We start from the raw sequence: 25395 nt of genomic DNA, 5'->3' as shown, positions 1-25395 counted from the left end.
CATCAATGTAGATTAGCACTTCCTGCAGGCCAGGAGATTCGAAGCAAGTAACGAAGCCACTTTTTGCTTTATTTGCTGAACCTCTACATCATGGCCCCAAACAATTGTTATGGGAATGAAGATAATTACGAACTATTAAACGCCGTATTCAACGAATAAAATATCCTATTCGCACGAGCGGAAGTCGAAAACAGTTCCTAGTCGTTAATTGACTGCCATAGTTATAATTCCACAGAGAATACCCATCCTTAAGTATTCTTAAAAGGAACCGACAATTATAATTAAATAATAATAATTCTGTTCATGATTTTATGATATTTCTTATTGGATTATTAACATATCCTTTTTCTCCCTTTTTTCCGTTCTTGTTTCCTCAATCTCCTTGAATCCAGTTGAAACTGTCACAAACTCTTAAGTTACTTATTTTTATTATTCAAATATAATACACTTCCTATTATGTGTTTCCTGTGATACATTAACCTGCAAAATTTATTGAATATTTTGAAAACCTGTTCTCTCTGATGAGAAGAATTGCATTCTTCGAAACTCCATGAAATAAGGGATTCTCTTGTTTTATTTGTATTCCTTAACGAATAATTAAAATTTGGTATACTTTCTTTATAGCTTTATAAGTTTGTCCTTAATTTTTTAAATTTTAATAAAAAACTCAATATCAATATTACATATATATATACATATATATACATATGATGTATCTATACATATGTATAATGTATATGTATACACTTAATGTATATATCTACACATAATGTATATATATATACATATAATGTATATATACATATAATGTATATATATACATATAATGTATATATATGTACACATATGATGTATATATACATATAATGTATATACACACATATAATGTATATATATATACACACATATAATGTATATATGCATACAATGTATATATATACACATAATGTATATATATACACATATAATGTATATATGCACATATAATGTATATATATATATACATATAATGTATATATATACATATATAATGTATATACATATAATGTATATAATATATATATAATGTATATACATACATATAATGTATATAATGTGTATAATATATATATAATGTATATACATACATATAATGTATATAATGTATATATGTATATAATGTATATATAATGTGTATATAATATATATATATATATATATAGTAAATATATACATATAATGTATATATATAATGTATATATAATGCATATATGATATATATATACATAATGTATATATATAATGTATATATATAATGTATATATAATATATATATAATGCATATATATAATGTATATATATAATGCATATATATAATGTATATATATATAATGTATATATATATAATGTATATATATATATAATGTATATATATATAATGTATATAAAATGTATATATATAATGTATATATAATGTATATATATAATGTATATATATAATGTATATATATACATATACACATATATATATATATATATATATATATATATATATATATATATATATATATATATGGTAACGTATTGAACTGGGAAAAAAAAAGAATTTTTTTTTCAAAAGTGCTTTATATGTTCGTACAACTTTTATAATAAAATTACGTTAACATCAGAAATACCTGAGATTATATAAACAATAGAAAATACCCCTGGCGAGTCGGTTAATGTCGAAACGTATATCTAATCGCGTAGGGACTTTTCTGGTTTTTATATGATTTTACTTACATATATATATATATATATATATATATATATATATATATATATATATATATATATATACCAACGTGTTATTGATTATCGCGGCAAATAGGCCAGTCAAGGATAAGGGTTAATGAGCTTGCCATGAAAGAGAATATTTAATTTGAGGTTTTATTAATGCTGGTCAGAATTATATTATTTAAGAGGGCGTCTTAACATGTAGGTGTTTTGCTTGGACAAAAACGCCTATTTATAGCTAGTTGGGAAGCAACCATGTGGTATTTTTCCCACATCGGTTAACATAGAAGCTTTCTTGTGTTAAGAATAAGTAGATTTGGAAACATTTTTAAAGAACTCGGCAATCTGGCCAAGTGGTTACTGTACTCAACTTGCTGTCTTTGTTTTAGTTTACTAATCTCAACTCGAGTTGTATGTTCTTTCTTAATTACAAAAAATGAACTGTTTAGGAAAAAAACATGATACTCACATTCGTACAAGCAGTGTTCACAATAATTTGTGGCTAAGTGGATAATGTACTTGTTAAATTTCATTTGCAAAAATTACGCTTCTGGATGTTAAATGTTCAATTCTCAGTGCAGGTGACCCTAAGATACAATTGCAATTTTTTTAAGGTCCTAGACCATTTGATAGCTGAGACAGCGAGAGAATACTACCCCCTTACTTAAACAAATAGTTTCGTTCGACATTCTCGTGTTCGGCAGAAATATTCCCGAGTTCAATAAGATGCATCTGAAGAAGTTCGTAGGTTACGTCGACCGAAAATAATAACACCCAATATGAAAACAGTGGTTCGAATAATTAAAATAATAGGAATAAGTCCTCGTCTCTAAAATTCAGAACTGTAATGTTTATTGTTCTCAGGATTGCTATTTTTTTTTTTTTTTTGCCACGTATAAGAATACCCAACAGGTTTTATACTTAGTTCTCACGCATTATCTTTTTTAAATATTTCGATTGTTAGATAGTTGGTTGGTTGTTGATGTTTTACGGCATATCAACCCTTTTCAGGTTATTTAATGCCGAATCTAGTGATTTTGAAGAAAGATTTTTTAATAGATTTTTTTTTTCAAATCGGTTTCTATTTAACTCATAGTTGAGACTAACAGGTACTACCACTCCAGGTCAAAGTAGACCTGGGAGCAATGGCAATTAAGGGGTTGCTCCACACTCCCTAAAGCCCGCAAGCTGGGGCCTCACCATCGGATATAGTTTAAGGTCATATCCAGGACCACCAGTATATATATATATATATATATATATATATATATATATACATACAGAGAGAGAGAGAGAGAGAGAGAGAGAGAGAGAGAGAGAGAGAGAGGACCTCGATTGTTAGAGACAAAATGGATGCATCTTATGTTTGATGCGTCCAAATATCTTAGAAAAATATGCGTAAGTCAGTTTTAATTCAGAAATCATTTTACTCACATTTAAATGACGTACATATTAACAATATCTTGCACGTTCTCATCGTATTCAATAATGAAATTTTCATAAAAAAGAGGGCCGTTAAAAGACTACCTGACGAATGAATAATTATAATTATTATAATGAATTTGTAACCTTTCGAATACATCTGTCGATAGATGAGACGGTAAACGACACTGGAGAGTTAAATAACGATTAAGGCTGGAGCGCTAAACCTTCTGGTTTCAATTCTAGCGGATGCAACCAAGTCACATTTTTCATAACGTTTGAAACCCTTACTATTGGATAACAATAAATATATAATTGGCTATATTATAATAAACAAGCCAAACACTATATGGTCCTCCGCTTGATGCCTTGAATTTTAGGAGAAAAATAAAATTAGCTCCAAAAGTTGTATTTTTTACCCCTAAAACATTGTTGGGCTCAAGCTCCAGAATTTTCCCGGATCAAATATTTTGTTTCCAGATGTATATCCATGTAATAATGCTTTTGGGCAATTTTCAGCAAAATCAAATAGTTCGAAAATATTCGAAAAGTGCTATTTTGGGCCATGTTGACCCCTTTTGATCCTCTGATGACGCAACCAGAATTTTTCCAGAGTCAAATATTATTTTCCAGATGTATGTCTATGTGATCGTTTATTTAGGGTAATTTTCAGCAAAATCAAATGGTTCGAAAATATTCGAAAAGTGCTATTTTGGGCCATGTTGACCCCTTTTGATCCTCTGATGACGCAACCAGAATTTTTCCAGAGTCAAATATTATTTTCCAGATATATGTCTATGTGATCGTTTATTTTGGGTAATTTTCAGCAAAATCAAATGGTCAGAAAATATTCTATGTCACGAAAAGTGCTTTGACCCCCTTCTCACGAAATCAGAATTTTGATCAAAAATCCGAAAATGTTACATTTCCTTTTTTGCCTAGTTGTAACTTCATGCAAAATTTCAGAAAAATGTAGTGAGTAGTTAGTGAGAATTTTTCTAACGAACGGACGAGGATGAATTCCTATGTCCAAATCCGACTAGGTCGGTGGACCAATAATTAATACAGTGTGAAGCAGAGCAACTTGCTTATTTGGAATATTAATTAAATTTAAATAAGCAAGTTGCTCTTCCCCTACTCTGTATAAAAGCGACAAAATATATGCAATTTCCGGGAGCACATGTTCAATAATTCTCTTAAAGTTTATACAGCTTTCTGTTTCGAAATGGATTTCTCCTAAGATGTACGTTGAGATTGATTGACAACTGGCGAAAGCAAAGCAATAAAATTAGAAATGGATTTTATAAAGAAATTATGTATAAAATCATTCCGTTAAAGTAGCATATCAATACAGATTTCAAACAGCAAATCAATTTAACCTTGTCTGCATTTTTGCTGGTGGAGTGATATGTCTTAAATAATTTGAAAATTCACATTATGAACAGCTATGATATAGAAGGTGTTCTAATTAAGATGGATCTAGTCAGAAATAATGGTACAAATAAATTCAGAGTTAAGTTTTAAAAGATAGGTGAAATATCAAAAGAATTTAAAAATAAAGTAGTTCACCGTAGTCGAGGGTGACCGAAATTAAAACGAAATTTGAGGCGATAACTACTTTTTTATATAAACTACACATGCAATAATTGAATAGCTAGGTAGTAAGTTATGAAAATATATGGCAATTAAGTTACACAGACGATTTCGCGATTCATTATCGTGAGAATTCGTCAAGTTTATGACTGACTAATTCTCACGATAGGCATAAATCTTTATGCCTGACGGATTTTCATGTGAAGGAACCGCAGAATACAGGGTGACCCAGAAAAAACAACAACTAAATTGATGCCATTTGGGAGATATGCTGTATAATAGAGAAAAAAAGGCCAACGGCCCTAGTGTTTTGATGTAATATTTTGAATATAAACTCGTTATGACCAAAGTTTCATTTCATTCGGACAAAACACTAAGAAACGGGGCCTAATTAGAATTGAGGCCCGTTTTTATGGGTCACGCTGTATTTCTTGTAGCTTAATTGCCATATATATTTCAATAAATTATATGCACAAATATTGATACATACATATATGTATAAATATATATATATATTTATATATATATATTTATAATATATTAATATAAAAATATATATATATAATATATAAATATATATATGTGTTTAAATATAAATATATATATATATATATGTGATTAAATATAAATATTTATGTTTAAATATAAATATATATACATATGTTTAAATATAAATATATATGCATATATGTTTAAATATAAATATATATATATATGTTTAAATATAAATATATGTTTAAATATAAATATAAATATACATATATGTTTAAATATAAATATAAATATATATCTATGTTTAAATATAAATATATATATATATATTTCAACATAAATAAATATATATGTTTACATATAAATAAATATATATGTTAAAATATAAATAAATATATATGTTTAAATATAAATAAATATATCTGTTTAAATATATATATGTTTTAATATATATATATGTTTAAATATATATATATATGTTTAAATATATATATATGTTTAAATATATATATGTTTAAATATATATATATATGTTTAAATATATATATATATATGTTTAAATATATATATATGTATATATATATATATATGTATATATATATATATATATATATATATATATATATATATATATATATATGTTTAAATATAAATATATATCGGGTCCCGATTTCGAATCACGTTAGATTCAGCAACACGTGTCGGAGTATGGGAAATTCCCACATACACAAAACAAAATCATTGAAAAAACAAAAATACCCTAAGAGTAAGTATAATAAGTCAACGTTGGATAAAATGATGATTAAAATTATTTCGAACTTGCCACGATTCGAACCGAAAGACGTTACTGCAACTGTATACAGACAGTGCTAAATTCCGTGGACATGGGCAGGTAACTTTGTCGAGAATTGCACGAAACGGCCCCCAAAGCCTTATTTCGGAACTTTATATGTGATTAGGCGTTGTTCATTACGAACCATATATAGATAAGGACAGTCTAAGGACTCACACCTTTCAAGAGAAAAAAAAGAATTTTTCAATTCAGTGCATCGGTTCGAAAGTTTTATTGGTATACATATATACACAGACACAATAATAAATAATTAAACATTTAGATTTTTTTAATAGTATATATATATATATATATATATATATATATAATCACCACATCACCGAAGTTAAGCAACGTTAAGCCTGGCCAGTACCAGTGGGTAACCATTTGGGAAGATTATGGATTGTATGTACCGCGCCAAGTCGTAGAAATTTACAGGTTGGTATCTGGGGTGTATTACTTCACTAGAAATGATGCCCTCCCAGTTTACGTTAAGACATGCATCTAGGAGAAGGAAACTCTGATGTAAAAAAAAAAAACTATATAAAGAATTATAAGCATTATTATCATTGTTGTTAATTAACACCTTCAGCTAAATCACAGGGGTAAGCAAAAATTAGATTTCTAAATTTTAAGTCGATTCAATGTGAGGACTCTAAAAAAAACCCGAAAACGAGAGGATTGGTCTTTTACGCAAATTACGAGTAAAAAACTACCCCCCCCAGCCAATAAAACTTCTAAAATTTGACATTGAATATTAAAAAAAGAAATTGGTTTCAATATTAAGAGCGGGAACTTACCCCATATTAAAAATAAGACGAGAAGCACCCAAGTCTCCTTTCCACGACAACTATGGAAATTTCAAATACGTACTAGTTTTAAAACCTTTTGTAACAGTTAAATAAAATTGTTATTTTATTTTTTTTTAAATATATGCGGACATTACAAGGGGAGGGTTGCAGTACATTGCAAAAAAGGCAAAGACTCTTTAATTAAATTATTAGAAATTAAAAAAGAATCGAAATCGATAATTGTATTGGAATCGAAAATTTAGTAAAGAATATGTATTCGTATTAGACTAAATTCGAAATCTTTCTATCATTAATATATTGGTATTAATCTATTTCAAAGAACTCTGTATATTAATTTGAACTTTCATTAATGCCTTCCGTTTCAAGGAAACACAAGACATTAAACGCCTAAAGGTAAAATTCCCCAAGGCAATCACTATTCTAAAGACAATGTGAATATCGACTGCAGAAAAGTAACATCTGTGTCCGGAGTTTCCAATATTTTCGTGAGATGAAAGGTATGGGCATTTTATCAAACTAATATATAGTTTTCTTAATATATCTAAATATATATATATATATATATATATATATATATAATATATAAATATATATATGTGTTTAAATATAAATATATATATATATATGTGATTAAATATAAATATTTATGTTTAAATATAAATATATATACATATGTTTAAATATAAATATATATGCATATATGTTTAAATATAAATATATATATATATGTTTAAATATAAATATATGTTTAAATATAAATATAAATATACATATATGTTTAAATATAAATATAAATATATATCTATGTTTAAATATAAATATATATATATATATTTCAACATAAATAAATATATATGTTTACATATAAATAAATATATATGTTAAAATATAAATAAATATATATGTTTAAATATAAATAAATATATCTGTTTAAATATATATATGTTTTAATATATATATATGTTTAAATATATATATATATGTTTAAATATATATATATGTTTAAATATATATATGTTTAAATATATATATATATGTTTAAATATATATATATATATGTTTAAATATATATATATGTTTAAATATATATATATATATATATGTTTAAATATATATATATATATATATATATATATATATATATATATATATATGTTTAAATATAAATATATATCGGGTCCCGATTTCGAATCACGTTAGATTCAGCAACACGTGTCGGAGTATGGGAAATTCCCACATACACAAAACAAAATCATTGAAAAAACAAAAATACCCTAAGAGTAAGGATAATAAGTCAACGTTGGATAAAATGATGATTAAAATTATTTCGAACTTGCCACGATTCGAACCGAAAGACGTTACTGCAACTGTATACAGACAGTGCTAAATTCCGTGGACATGGGCAGGTAACTTTGTCGAGAATTGCACGAAACGGCCCCCAAAGCCTTATTTCGGAACTTTATATGTGATTAGGCGTTGTTCATTACGAACCATATATAGATAAGGACAGTCTAAGGACTCACACCTTTCAAGAGAAAAAAAAGAATTTTTCAATTCAGTGCATCGGTTCGAAAGTTTTATTGGTATACATATATACACAGACACAATAATAAATAATTAAACATTTAGATTTTTTTAATAGTATATATATATATATATATATATATATATATATATATATATATATATATATAATCACCACATCACCGAAGTTAAGCAACGTTAAGCCTGGCCAGTACCAGTGGGTAACCATTTGGGAAGATTATGGATTGTATGTACCGCGCCAAGTCGTAGAAATTTACAGGTTGGTATCTGGGGTGTATTACTTCACTAGAAATGATGCCCTCCCAGTTTACGTTAAGACATGCATCTAGGAGAAGGAAACTCTGATGTAAAAAAAAAAAACTATATAAAGAATTATAAGCATTATTATCATTGTTGTTAATTAACACCTTCAGCTAAATCACAGGGGTAAGCAAAAATTAGATTTCTAAATTTTAAGTCGATTCAATGTGAGGACTCTAAAAAAAACCCGAAAACGAGAGGATTGGTCTTTTACGCAAATTACGAGTAAAAAACTACCCCCCCCCAGCCAATAAAACTTCTAAAATTTGACATTGAATATTAAAAAAAGAAATTGGTTTCAATATTAAGAGCGGGAACTTACCCCATATTAAAAATAAGACGAGAAGCACCCAAGTCTCCTTTCCACGACAACTATGGAAATTTCAAATACGTACTAGTTTTAAAACCTTTTGTAACAGTTAAATAAAATTGTTATTTTATTTTTTTTTAAATATATGCGGACATTACAAGGGGAGGGTTGCAGTACATTGCAAAAAAGGCAAAGACTCTTTAATTAAATTATTAGAAATTAAAAAAGAATCGAAATCGATAATTGTATTGGAATCGAAAATTTAGTAAAGAATATGTATTCGTATTAGACTAAATTCGAAATCTTTCTATCATTAATATATTGGTATTAATCTATTTCAAAGAACTCTGTATATTAATTTGAACTTTCATTAATGCCTTCCGTTTCAAGGAAACACAAGACATTAAACGCCTAAAGGTAAAATTCCCCAAGGCAATCACTATTCTAAAGACAATGTGAATATCGACTGCAGAAAAGTAACATCTGTGTCCGGAGTTTCCAATATTTTCGTGAGATGAAAGGTATGGGCATTTTATCAAACTAATATATAGTTTTCTTAATATATCTAAATATATATATATATATATATATATATATATATATATATATATATATATATATATATATATATATATAATGCAAATATATACAGTTTCACGCAAAAGTATGGGATACATTACATTTTTTCTTCATAACTTTAATTAGCGTTCAAGATTTTACCTAAAATTTGGTTGGATTTCTATTACTATTCTAAATTATATTTGTAGTAGTAATTACAAAATCAAAGTTTGAAAGTTTATATTTAAGGAAAAATATGAATTAACAAACGCAAAAGTATTGGATACACCTTTTAAAAATTATTTTTCTGAAATAAATTTAAATGATTCTTGCTTAGCGTGTTGCAATAATGCAAACGAGTTATTGACCAATCAGAGAGCTTTATAATAAAATAATTTTCTAAAATTCTTCCAGTTTTGGCTCACTCCTTCAAAGTCAACGAGTTCATTTATAAAAATGCCTAAAACTAAAGAGTTGTTAATAGACATTCATCATAAAAAAATTGATAAGCACAGAGAAGGAAAAGGGTATCGAATAATATCAAGGGAACTTAATCTACCACTTAGTACAGTTCGGAACGTTATTAGAAAGTTTAAAACTCCTGGTGAAGCTGTTGCAAATCTTCCAAGAAGTGGTCGGCTAAGGAAATTAAACGAAAAATAAATCAAGGTGGGTAAGCAGAAAGGTACAAAAAACACTTTTCTTACTCGTGGCGAAATTCAAACCACCCTCAGAGAAGCTGGGATTAATGTGAGCAAGGATACAATCAGTAGAGTTCTAAATCATGCAAGTTTTGTATCAAGGTCCTCAAGAAAAGTTCTATTACTGAAGCTTAAACATGCAAGATCGAGTTTGAATTATGTTAAAATATATGGGGAACAACCCCAAGAATTTTGGAACAAGTTAATCTGGTCAGACGAAACGAAAATCGAAATCTTTGGAAGAAACACAGCAACACATGTATGGCGTAAAAATGGCACCGCCTATAAAAAAAAGAATACCATTCCTACGGTTATGTTTGGCGGTGGTTCGATTATAGTATGGGGATGTTTTTCATTCAAAGGTACTGGTGAACTAGAAATCTTCAATGGTAGTATGAATGGACGTATGTACAGGGAGATTTTATATAAAAAACTCCAGAAATCTGCTGATTTGTTGGGACATAATAGCAATTTCGTGTTTCAGCAGGACAATGACCCCAAGCATACTGCCAAACTATCCAAAGAATTGCTTAAAAATAACAAATTTGACGTTCTTATTTGGCCCAGTCAGTCTCTAGACCTCAACCCAATTGAAAATTTGTGGAAAATATTGAAGATCAATGTCACAAGAGGAATCCACAAAATATCCAACAACAAGAACAGTTCTGTAGAGAAGAATGGCGCAAAATACCTGCATATCTTTGCAAAAAACATGTGTGCAACTATAGAAAGCGATTGGAAGCTGTTGAACGCAATAAAGGCTATGCAACCAAATATTAAATACATGTATCCAATACTTCTGCGTTAGTTGAGTTATATTTTTCCTTTAATATATACTTTCTAAATTATAAGTTTGTAATTACTACCCCAAATATTAGTTAGAATAGTAATAGGAATATACTGTAAAAATTTCAAGTAAAATCTTGAACCCTGATTAAAGTTATGAAGACAAATGTAATGTATCCAGAGCACTGTAATGCAAATTACTTGATGCTGTGGAATCTTTTCCACATGCGATTCAGTGTACTTTATGTGCGAATATCTTTCATTGAAGATCAGTTCTCAGTAAGTGTTTTTGAATTTTTTTGAATTAATGCTTTTTTTTTTCATGAAGCAAACATTTAAATTCGAATATATATTAAAGACATTAATATGAAAAATTAAATTCATGATTGTGGATTAAATTTGTTGATAACAGGAATTAAAATGTTATATATAACATAGAAAAATGCGGCCATGAAAAATAATATGGTTAAGATTAAGTTGAGAAAAGTAAAATGACTAGTTGCTACAATTGGAAAAGAAAAAACAAGATATTCTCGTAAAAAATATAATAAATTTATTACTTAAAATATTCGAAAATTCAATTTACTATTATATAATCAATTCTTAATGCTGCAATATTTTCAGTTATAAATTTATGTTATTCTTTCCTATAATATCTTGTATTTTACTTTTCCAGTTTTAATAATTAGTCCTTTTATTTTACTATATTTAACCATAACCATATTACTTTTAATTCTCGCATTTATCTTTATAACCCATGATCTTTCCAGGCTGTTTGCTTTGTGAACTATCCATAAAAACATATTACTAACTTCTTAAATTGACTAAATAAAAAAAATCAAATAAAAGACGTAATTAAGTAAATAACTGATCAGCAGTCAGTTTTGGTCGGCGGGCAAAGACGTAAGGTCGGTTAGCGATTGAGCACAGCGACGGTGAATTGTCAGCGACAGTACAGCTGAGCGACAGATCGGGACAGCGGTGAATTATTAGCGATAATAGTAGCTAAATCGACGTAATCGTTTCGACGGAGCGAACAACGAGGGTGCGCGACGAATGAAAACATTATCAAGGAGGGCAAAATATAAGAGACAATATGTACATATATATTTATTATTATTATTATTATTATTATTATTGTTATTATTATTATTGTTATTGTTATTATTATTGTTATTATTATTGTTATTTATATTATTATTATTATTGTTATTATTATTATTATTATTATTATTATTATTATTATTATTATTATCCCCGATGTTTTAGTCGGCCTTCAAACCTCTGCAATTATAGGTACCACCAACAACCTTGATCTTTGAAGCTCCTGGTTTGAAGCCGTGATTAAGGGAAATCCTATGGAAATGACTCCCATCCCTTTCCAGAGAGACATTCATAAACTAAATCAGAATTATTATTGTTATTATCATTATTATTATTATTTATATTATTATTATTATCATTATTATTATTTATATTATTATTATTATTATTATCATTATTATTATTTTATTATTATTATTGTTATTATAATTATTGTTATTATTATTATCATTATTATTATTATTATTGTTGTTGTTTTCTTCAAGATTTGAGTATTCCCATCTTTCCCTATGTTAGCATTTTTCTACAAACCCGCGGGAACTTTCCTTTCTTTTTGTATTTTGTTACGTAATCATCTTCGCCGTTCCCAGCCGATTTGAGATAGCATAACAGATTTGGTCGCCATGGTAACCAACAGCAAATTACAAAAACCCCTGTCTCCCCGTTCCTGACAGATTCTGAGAACTTTTGAATATCAGTGATTTTATTATAATTTTTCTTTTACTGTGTGTGTATATAAACTAGTTTATATAAAAGGAATTTTATCACTTTGTGTGTGTACCTGATAAGTCGTTCCCTATAGATTCGGAAACACCTAGGACAATTGTTCAAAAATTTCACACGAAGCAACTTATGTGTCTTGAAGTGATCTTACGTAGGATTAGTATTGTATGCATCTGAATAGTATCGAAAATCAATAATCGAAAATATCAGATTTTACAAGGAAGTCCGATATTGGCCAAAGTTTACACTTTCATACAACCTAACATCACAATTGCATTTGATAATATTTATCTCGCTGACGCAGAAAAACCCAACCTGTAAATCTACTGTAGATTCTTTAATAAAAGAACCGCACGTTCTAAATTAAAGTTTCTATTTAGCGCACAATTTAACCATGATATTTGACTTTTGCATTTTAAACTTCAAGTGAAGCTATGATTTAAAGATAACTTGATGAAATCAACAGTAGATTCTCTAAAGTGCAATCTAGACTACAATGTATTCTGGACTAAGACACTGTATGAGAGCTATGTAAAGCTTGCTCCAAATACATTGCGTTGAGCCTAACCAGAGCAGACAATTAATTAATACTTTACTAGTATATATATATATATATATATATATATATATATATATATATATATATATATATATGAGAGAGAGAGAGAGATTGTTATCTTTTACTGTTAAAACAACTGAATTCTATATTTGCAATTACACAAAAAGCTCAGGATTCTTCCCGCCATTAATTTGATATTTTACGGTGAATTAGAGTCGGCCATTTGTAAGAAATTGTATTTCTTTGTTGCGTAATTGAATAAGTAAAAAAGTCAGACTGAAAAAGAATAAAGTGAAACGAGTCATGATTTCAATTCACCTATTGTAACTTCATCAAATCAAGTACGACATAACTCTCGCTTTTCATCTATTATAGATTCGTATAAACACAGGATCACACTCCGAACGAGATGCAGTTCAGCATTGTAGAACATAATGTCAGAAAGCAAATTACTCGTCCATGTTGATTAATAAAGTGAGTTGAACGTCTTCATTGTTAAGACCGACCACACATAAATCAAGTAAGAAAATAGCCGCATTTCAAGTAAATAAGAGAAACAATCACATAAAACAATCAATATATCGATTTAAGTTAATTCTCATTATATAGTTTTAAATGATTAAATTAAACCATTTCAGTTCGTATTTCTGTAAGAAAAAACATGTCAAACTCATTGAATAAATGTAATTTGTTATTTTAGATATCCATTTGCCTCCAATAAGTATCGGAACTTTTTTGTACAGCCATTTTAAAATTAGCGTAAACTTGGGAAAATTCAGTATGTTAATGCTATACATCTTATGCGATGACTGACGAATTTTTATAGTTTCAAGTTCGAATGAACCTGAAACTATAAAGCCGAAATTGAAATATATATTCTACTAAAGCCTGATTGTCACAGCTGCCTAATTTTAACAATGCAGACGTAAGGAATTTTAGGGAATGATATGCAAAAAAATGTTGGTTTTATACTTGGAAAAATGCTACAAAGACGTACGGAATGCTTCAGTCTGTTTTATATTGCATAAATCGAGTATCACATTTTAAGTGGCATAAAAAATTCAATGAAAGCCGAGGGTCCATGAGGTATGATGAGAGACGTAGGAGGAGTAAGGAAATCAGAATACCGGATGTGATTGGCCAAATAAAGAATTTCATGGATAAAAACTGTCGTGTGTCTATAGAGACAAAAAGTGCAACGTTTGATGTCAGGAACTGAAGATGAATGCTTCCTATATAAAGATGTTCGAAGCGTCATATATATATATACATATTAAACATACATTAAACATACATAAATCTTTAAAAAAAAATTTCCCCTTTCAAACAGAAGTTTTTTTTGCACAGTCGTAAAATGCCGAACAATCCGAATAATACTAATAATTAATCCTTATCTAAAAAATATTCATGAACGTAAAATTATGTTTATTTATAACACGTTTTGAAATGCGCTTCATTACTGTAGAACAACAACCGTTCTGAAGTATGTTTTCCGTTATATTAATACTAGCGGGGGGTACCCGGCGTTGCCCTAGTGTTTGGAGGTGTGTGTGTTTTTGGGTAAATGAAAACAAAAATCGTTGTCCGCGTGATTGTTAAAAAAAAAACCGAAGCCTTGACGCGCAGTTGGAAAATAATAAAGTGTGAAAAAAAAGTGCGATGTTTAACGGCAGGTGCCCGTTAATGACGACTTAATGACGTCAACTGTGAGTGCGGGAAAGTGTTTTATTTACCGCGAGTATATTCGCTTCTTTTTTTATATACGAAAAGGCTTAATGCACATGCGGCGATCGAAAAATCTTGAATATTTATCTTTTGAAAGTCGGGCTAATTTAATAGACAGGCGATCCAGATTGTTAATTCGTAGATATTATCATTTAGGCATGATATAAAACGTTTTAAGAAAAACTGAGTCGACCGATCTCTTCTCGGAAAATAGACTTTCTTGGACATACACAAAAAGCGAACATACACACATTTTCGCTTTTATATTTATATATACCTTTAATAAAAGGTCCACTATGTTTCCGTTTCGGAGAACATTATAAGGGTGATAAATGAATGCATAGTAGCCCCTTCTATCTCCTTTTCTCTCATCCCTCTCCCCCTCTCTCTCTCTCTCTCACTCTCTCTCTATATATATATGTATAAAGAAATATATTTATTAAGATATATATATACATATTTAGTTATATACATATTTATATATGTATACATATATTTACACACACACATATATATATATATTTACATATGTATATATATTTATATATATATATTTATATATGTATATATATATATTTAAATATATACATATATTACATCTATTTATATATTGAAATATATAGTAATATATATAGCATGCGCTAATCCTTTACATTACAGCCTTTCTATATAAAGAAAAAGAAGGGTTTAAAATATTTTTTAAAGATCATGGCGAGCTTGCCTAATTGTTATAGTGTTTTACTTATTGTCTTTAGGTTTTGGTTTCGATTTTATTTCTTTTTACTTACAAGAATTGAACTGCCAAGAAAATACATAACACTTACATGTAAATGTACCAGTTCTTTTCCGTTTTTTTTTTTTTTACTTTACTTTTTAAAACAGAAATTAGCGTAACGTTTAATACTGTACAACGCCGGGTACATCTGCTAATAAAATATATTATCACAAACTAAAACAGAGGTGACCCAACACAAAATGCTTAAGAACCGTATTCGTAAATAAATGTAAGTTGCTTGATCTACGTGTGTAATTTCAAATTAATGAATAAATCCCCACAGGATCTCTTTGCATTGAGAAAATGGCGAATTGGTTTTCGAATACTTTTTAACTCACCAATGAAACCTAAAGAATAAGCAGTATATTGTACTGTTCCTCTAAAATGAATCAATATACAGATTAATAAATTGATCACTTTTCTTTGATTTAAAATCCTAATTGATGATGGAACGAGGGAATGGTATCCCCTTGAATTAAAGAAGTGATTATGTTCGAAATTCCCACTAGATTTCCGTAGTTCGTCACAATGACTCATGGAAAAAACATTGGAGATTTTTTTTTACACAGTGATCACCACTTATCAAGGTCCGGAAGCCACTCAGGGATAAGGGTTATTGCAAGTACATTACGTTAGTGTGGAGATTTGATGAAGTGTTTACTTAAGGGGGCGGTTCATTAGGAATTGTTAACGTTGGACTTGAAGACATCCAAGTTGTAATCCGGAGGGAAGCAGGCAGACGGAACAGAGTTCCACAGGCGTGCAGTTCTAAGAAAGAAGCTTTGTTCATGGAATCCACGTTTTGATTTAGGCACAGATAAAGAGTGGGGGAAATTTTCACAGTAGATTCAGCAAGACGGGTGTTTTTCGTGAAAGATTGGCGAGGGGGGACCAGAGATTGGAGTTCAGACGAGCACCTGGAAATAACGAGCACCTGGAAATAACGATAAAACAAGGATAGGCTCGCAACGTCTCTTCTGTGGGAGAGAGGTTGCAGGGTAGAGAAAAGAGCATCCCCCACTAAGCCACGAAGTCTATTTTGTACTCTGTCAAGGCAAGATAGGCTGTTTTTAGCAGCTCCTGCCCAGATATGGCAACAGTATTCCATCCTTGGACGTACTTGTCAAACCCAGAAGCTTGTCCAAACACGGGGCCTCACCCAGACCAGAGCCATCCATCACAATTGATGCCAGCTGGTGATCAGAGCGTTGATAATGTAAGGATAGGAGTTTGGTTTTGGATGCATTAAAGGTAACCAGCTACATCTTCCCCCACTGAACCACGCGCTCGAGATCAGAGGAGAGAGAATCAGAGAGAACTTTGTCATTTACAGCCTTTGATGTGTTGCCATAGATGGTCGTGTCATTAGCATAGATGTCAACGAATGATTTAAGCATGTGTTTAGGGAGGTCATTGATGTAGATCAGGAAGAGAGTTGAGCCCAGGATTGACCTCTGAAGGACTCCAGCATTTATATTGCAGGCCTCCGATTTTTGTCCATCTACCACTACTCTTATGAGCCTATCGGAGAGAAATGATTTAATGATTGAAAAAACATTTCCAGTTATACCGTAGCTGGAAATCTTGTGAAGTAGACGCTTATGCCATACCTTGTCGAAGGCCTTTGATATGCAAGAGTAATTGCCCTAGAAAGGAAGCCTTTGCTAAGAGATTCACTAATCCTGTGGGATATAACCGTCAGCACATCTGCGGTAGATCTTGCAGAGAGGAAACCATATTGTGTGCAACTAAGAAGGTTATTCTTGCTGAGGTGGTTGACTATTTCTCTATTTAATATGGATTCCAGCAACTTACTCATAACACACAGGAGACTTATAGGTCTATAATGACTTATCACCTGAATTCTTAAATACAGGGCAAACTGATGAGGTCTTCCAGGGAGTCGGAAAACACTTCTCCTTAAGGCAGCGCTTAAATAGTTTCGTAAGTATGGGAGCAAGTTCTGGTTGAAGCTTTTTTAACCCTATAATTGGGATGCCATCAGGGCCAGTTGCTTTACTGGAATCTAGGTTCTTGATTAGCTTGGCGACCTCATGTACGGATATTTGTATATTACCTAGCTTGTTCTGTGTTATAGGAGGAAATATGGGGAGTTGATGGCCTTCGTCACATAGGGTAGAATTAGCTGCAAATAGTTTGGCCTTGTTAGACGCTGACGAGATGACCTCTGGTCCATTGATAATGGTTGGGATAGAACGCACACTTCTGTTCAGGATCCTATTTGTTATTTGCCAAAACTGGTGGGATCCAAGCCGCTGATCAGCTACCTTGGATTTCACAGAGTGATCATATAGCTCTCTTGCATTTTTATTACTCTTTTACAGTGGTAGCTGGCAGTCCTGAAAGCAGCTTTACATCTGCTTACATATTTTGAGAATTACAGTAAAGATGAGAACAAATTGACCATATTATCAAAACGTAGGAAATGTACAAGTCGTTATGTAAGATAGTTTTAAGACCCCCTGGTGCCTCTTCGACTGACCGTCATGCATTCCTTACATTATGTGCTGCAAACAAATGTAGCCTATTCGTAGTGAATGATCGTCCAGACATGGTGAGGAACTACATCTTTGGCGGTGTAGAAATTTCAATAAAATGGAGGATAACCAGAACCAAATTTGCGTCGTAAATGGTGCTATCATACGTAACATTTAAAGTTGAACTCGCCATCCAAATAATCATTTAGTGTGGAAAACAGTAATGCCGTAATTACTGTTAACAAGCATGTATTTTTATGAAACACTGTGGAAATAGTAAAATGAATCAATCTTATTCCCTAAAGTAGTCAGGAACAGGGCAGTATGTTATTAACACACTAATGTGAATATATAATCAGTAAGAGTTCATACTTTAATTGTCAACCATATATATATGCAAACTGTCTTTGAATTTAGATAATACTGAGAAGTAATACAAATCACTAGAATTTGGGTATAAAAAAAAACACGAGCATATTCGACTTTTACCGAGGCTTTTTCCGTTGACATTAAAACCAACAGAGTCTAGGCCAGTGTTTAGATGACTTGTTCCCAGTTGAGCTGAGGTATCAGTCTGGCCGTGTGAAGTTTTAGGGTGCTCAGTTTCCCAAGCTTTACATTTTCCTTTAAAGAAGGGCTTAGTTTATTGATAATCACCGAAGTGCCCCTACCGGAAAATGCAGGCATTATTTTCCGGTAAATGTGCGCTTTCTCTAGGACTCTTGGTTTATAACTCCGACTTTTCAACCTTTGTATCACGTTATCCGGCCGTCGAAGGGTAAATTCTTTCATTTGTTTAGCCAGATTAATTAGTATTTGAACAGTATTACTAAGTTTACCTAAATACAACGTAAGAAGACCACAACAAAACGGCAGTTAAATTCAGAACATTTTATACCGACATTTATAAAGCGAGGAACTGCAATTACTTTCTCGTAATTGACTTCTACGCTAATCCATTTCTTCTAATCTCTTTAATCTGATCCATCTAAGGTTTTAAATTTAATGCAGCCTGACATTCCTAAGGCATCGATTGTTACTTTATTTCTGGATCCTATGCAAGTTCTGCCAACATTTCTATCCTTATCACATTGCTTCCGAGTGAGTCCATGCTTGCTACTAACATTAACTATTTACATCTGTCTTAAATAACCTCGTTCAAATTATCTTATTTGTGTAACAGACACATTCGTTTAACTAAACATCAATGTGATAAAACATTGTGTATCGTAGCCAAAGTTGTTTTATTCAATTTCTGTAATAATATTAAAACAAGGATATAAAGTATAAAGCATGTAATCTGATGCACAACACTTTTGAATGCGGAAATGTTCACAAAAGTTTGATTTTTCAGAAAAAGTAAACTCATGGGATGCCAGCAGATTGTTGTTTTTTATTATCGCTCAGGATGAAAATGCATTAAAAGGTCTTATTCCCTATTCCTAGGTAATACTTAATTTACTTGAACCGATAACGCCCTATATGGTATCTTTAAAAATACTATATATATATATATATATATATATATATAGGTATATATATGTACAAATTATTTATTTATCAACTATGTATTATAATTTGTATTTTAACCCTCACGATTACGATCGAGTACGTTATTATATTATTATTCGTTTCTTTACAACGCATACCGACGCCTATACAAACATACATACATTATATATATATATATATATATATATATATATATATATATATATATATATATATATATATATATATACTAGGAGAAGTACCCGTCATTGACTGGGTTCAAAAACAGCCTACAGAAAATGAACTGTGAGTGATGAAAGTATGATAGGTTATGAAAAGGAGAAGGTTGTAAAGAGATATGTTTTGATACTGAAAAATTTTACCCTCAGCAAAATATGATGAAAGTAAAGAAAATTTTCGCGGAAATATATTTTTTATATCAACTTTGTTTCCATTCGTAGCCAAGAGTGACCAACAAAATGATGTTTCCTTACAAAGAGAAAATGTTATATATATGATAATATAAATATACAAGAAATAAATGTTATCATAGTCAATAAAAGTTACTTTTATGGTAGAAAGGTTCATTGGTTTGTATTTTTAAGTAGTTTGTAAAAAAAAAAAAATTGATTCACGAACCGGTTTAAAAAATCAAAATGGCAGCGACTTTGAAATGGAGGGCCCCGTTTCCAATTTGAAGGAGGGGCACCCGAGCATTCTGTGTTAACAATTTAAGAGAGTTCCGTCAACGTAAAGAATATTTATAAACATATTTTAATGTTTTCCGTTATTTTGTGCTTGAGGAATATCCGATTATTGCATGTGTAGTCTATATAAAAATTCATTTAAGTAGTTATCGCCTCAAATTTCGTTTTAATTTCGGTTCGCTGAAATTATTTCAAGTAAAGAGCATTTAAAACTGTTTCAAAACAAAAAAAACATGAACTGAACTTTTATTGACTATGGTAACATTTATTTCTTGCATATTTATTTTTTCGGGTAGTTTTTTGGCTTTTCTGCATAACATACTTACTAAATAATATCGAGGAAATATCGAAAAACAAAGAAACAAAAACAGTTTGGAAAAATAATGAAGCTTTACTTACTTTAGTAAAATAATGCGAAAGAGGAAAATAGGATATTAAAAAAGTAAACATGTAATTACTTTAGTTTTTTAAAGCAAAGAATTGATATAAATATGAATAAGAAGAAAATGGCGCCCTTTTCAAGCAGAACAGCTTCGTTTCACTTTTAAAGTATTGAACGGTGTAATATTGCGCCATCAGATTCTGGGCTGTACTATTGTAATATAAAAAACACGCAGAAAGGGTTGTAATCAACTAAATTCCTTCTAGTACGCTGACAAAAAAAGCTTAAACAGATAAAGTTGTGTAAATGTTTTTAAAAAGACACGTAATCACGTGAGCAGGATTTTTTTCCTTCTTTTGACACGATAACAAGTAACGCTCTTATTTTTTATTATTTATCTATTTTCGAAAGAGTATAACATGCAAGTGATGAAGGAAAAAACAGAGTTATGCCAAATTTGTGTCGAGAATTGTCTAAAATTCCAACATTTTTTTTTTTTGGCTTTCACTTTAATAAGAACGTGAATTTATGAGGTAAATTTATTCGATACAATATGATTCAACTAAAAAAATAAATAAAAGCTAACGCGAATAAAGATTAAAAGTAAGGTGTTATTGTGGACCGTCATCCTTTTTGAAAAACCTTGTTAAACTTTGTGACATATTTACATTCTATGGAGGTCAGGGGCGAACGAACGCCCAATAATTTTATTATACCATATTTCTTCAAACTGAAACATAATTATCAAAGTATACTTACGCAAATAGATATGAAAAGTCTTTGTTAAAGTTTGTGCCATATTTCCGTGGAGTACAGTCACGAACGCAGACCCCACAATTTTATTATACCATCCCTATTTAAGTTGAAACATACTTATCAAAGTATTCTTATGTACATCTATATCAAAACCTTTGTAAACGTTTTTTTTTCATTTTTTATTTCCATACTTTAGGGGCCAGGGGCGAACGCAAACCCCACAATTTTTATGAACCACCGTTCTGCCAGGTCAAACATCTCCATTCCTGATCCTCGATACATCTTCTATCATTATATGTAATCAGTTTTTTAAAAATAGTCAATCATATAAGAGCCTATTCGTCACCAGACATACATACACACACAGACGTTCAGCTTTATATATATATATATATATATATATATATATATATATATATATATATATATATATATATATATATATATATAATTCGAACACGTGTGAATGAAAACGACAGTTCTTTTTTCAGATTTGGTTGTATATCTTTTCAATTCGCCAAGCGTTCTTTTTTATTTTCGTTTATTATGGCGCCTAGTAGCTATTGCTCGGTCATATATCTATCTATCTATATATATATATATATATATATATATATATATATATATATATATATATATACAAAGCCTCAATAAGGAAAATGACCACAACAACAATCGCTCCTGACGACAATCGGATGTAAAATTTTGAATGAAAATGCTTCAACAATTGATATTTTTCTTTTTTGTTTGTTTTATTCTGTTTTGTTTTAAATGTGTTCACACATAATCGTGTAAAAATATAAAATATTATGTTTAGTTCAGTATGGGGTTATTAAACTAATGCGATTAATATGCAAAGCGTAATGCTTTTGAAGTCCTGGAATAATTAAAGGCCTACAAAATAAAACAATTCAAATCACATTATATTAAATTATAACTTTCAATATAGAATAAAATTAAATAAAGAAAATGCGATAGTAAGTCATTTTTAACTCATAAAACACGTTTAATTTTTTAAAAAATAGTTACACTCGCATTTTCACTTCTTTTTCAACATTTTTCTAATCCTTTGGATTTTGCTGAGGATCAGAAATACCAATGAATTAGGATTCTTTAAACACGATGATTTATATCTCTTTTTTTACCTCATAGGAGTGCCCTTATGTTTATCAAGTGGTTTCAATACTATTAATAAGCCAGAATAATTTGATTAGTAGTGTTTGATCCTATTTCTTACTTATGAAATGCTTCTTTACAGGATATAGAAATTAAAAATCAAAGATTTCACCGCAAAATATACACCAACCGTAGAGAATGTATTTTCCCATAATTTTTACCAACGTTTCCCATAATGTTTCGATACTGAGAGAACGGCCACAGTCCCATCCTATATATATTAAAAAATAGCATATATTTTTCATACATTTTACTTTTAATTTAGATATTTCTTATGTTTATCGTTATTTCTTTTTTTTACACAGGCATCACTACATTATCAAGGCCAAGAGGGCACTCGAGGAGAAGGGTTAAAGAGTCTCCAGTAGAAATTGGACAATATAGTAATCGTTAGTAATGGAAATTCTGTAAATTTGTTAACTTATATGGAACGGCTCATCAAGAACTTGTTTACGTTAGACTTGAAGACAACCATATTGTAGTCAGCAGGAAAACGGGAGCAATTCCACAGGCGTGCAGTTCTAAGAAAGAAGCTTTGTTCATGGAATCTATGTTTAGGTTTAGGCACAGATAACGAGTGGGGGGAATTATTGATAGTGTTTTTAGCTAGACGAGTGTTTCTTGTGAAACTTTTGCGAGGGGGACCATAGACTGAAGCTCAGTCGAACACTTTCCATGAAAATAACGGTACATCAGAGACAAACTCGCAACATCTCTTTTGTGAGATAGAGGTGGCAGGGAAGAGAAAAGGACATCTCCTATGAGGCTACGAAGTCTATTTTGAACGTTATCTTTTGAAAAATATGCTATGTAATGTTTAAATATATTTAGGAACGTCAGACTTTTGAAGTTTAATAGTCTTTATTCAAAGTTTCATTGATTTTTATTATTTTTTCACAGAAGGAAAAATAAATACATTGTTAGTTTTAAAGACAATAAAAATGTATTATTTATCTTCTGGCTACAATGAAAAACTACGTTTCAAAAGAAAAACAAAATGCTTTGCATTTGAAAATTAGAGAAAAAAACTCCAATGGATTTATGGATTCCGATACCCCGAAAAGTTCCAGGTTTTTTATTCTAATACCAAGTTGAGGACGCCAAAAGCTCTGATTTTCCAATACCCAATTGATCGCCTTGTATATTTTATTAAGTCAATTTTACATACAATTAAAAGATACTATAGTATCTTTTTGAAAAATATCTGAGGAGAATTAAACCTGATTGAAATGCGTGTTTTATAATTTTAAACATCGGACTGTTTTTATGTGAAATTTTATATAACAAATTTTTTTTTTTTTTTACATAAATGAATGTTGGTAGAGCGACATGTGAATTTAAGAGAAATATTAATTACACCAATTGTAAGAATACATAAATGTTACCAAAGCATTGGGATGCACATTTTAATGCAGCCGAAAATATTGTTAATCTGAAGAGGTTTGGATTGCGCAACTCTTGTGTCACGTTACACATGTATTACATAATTCCCATTGTATTTTTAGGGAGAGTAAGACTAAGTAAAAATTTTGATATGCGTAAAGACTTTACCAAATGATATCCAAGAATATCTGTTTTCGATCCCCACATTTGGTGTTTAGTCCCTGAATTCGCTTATTCTCATTCCTCAAGCGACTTCCATTTGGGATGACGTTCCTCTGATACTGGCATTATATCGGGTCGAATAATGTGTTTTTTTTTCTTTCGCCGTCAAATGGGTATTTGGGAAGAATTGAAAAATTGTATATATACATATATATATATATATATGTATATGTATTTATATGTATATATATATATGTATGTATATGTATGTATATATATATGCATATATAAATGTATGTACATGCATATATATGTATGTATATGTATGTATATATATGTATGTATATGTATATATATATGTATGTGTATGCATATATATATGTATGCATATGCATATATATGTATGTATATGCATATATATATGTATGTATATGCATATATATATGTATATATATGTATATATGTATATATATGTATATATGTATATATATGTTTATATATATGTATATATATGCATATGAATATATATATATGTATATATATGCATACGAATATATATATATATGTATATATATATGCATACGAATATATATATGTATATATATGTATATATATGTATATAGATATGTATATGTATATATATGTATATGTATATATATATATGTATATATACAGTCCTGGTCAAAATCATAAGACCACTTAAGAAAGTAAGCGTTTACGCATATTATCGACTTTTTAATCAAACAAATGGTTGAACCCATTGCCAAACGGGAAAATATGATGGGAAAAAATGAAATCTGCTTCATTCGAAACCTTAACCCTGATGTAATAATTATTTTTTAAAAATC

Source organism: Euprymna scolopes, chromosome 24, assembly GCF_053919585.1.
Source record: "Euprymna scolopes isolate OS-2025 chromosome 24, ASM5391958v1, whole genome shotgun sequence".
Lineage (NCBI taxonomy): Eukaryota > Metazoa > Mollusca > Cephalopoda > Sepiida > Sepiolidae > Euprymna > Euprymna scolopes.
Note: the sequence above shows the minus strand (reverse complement) of the source record.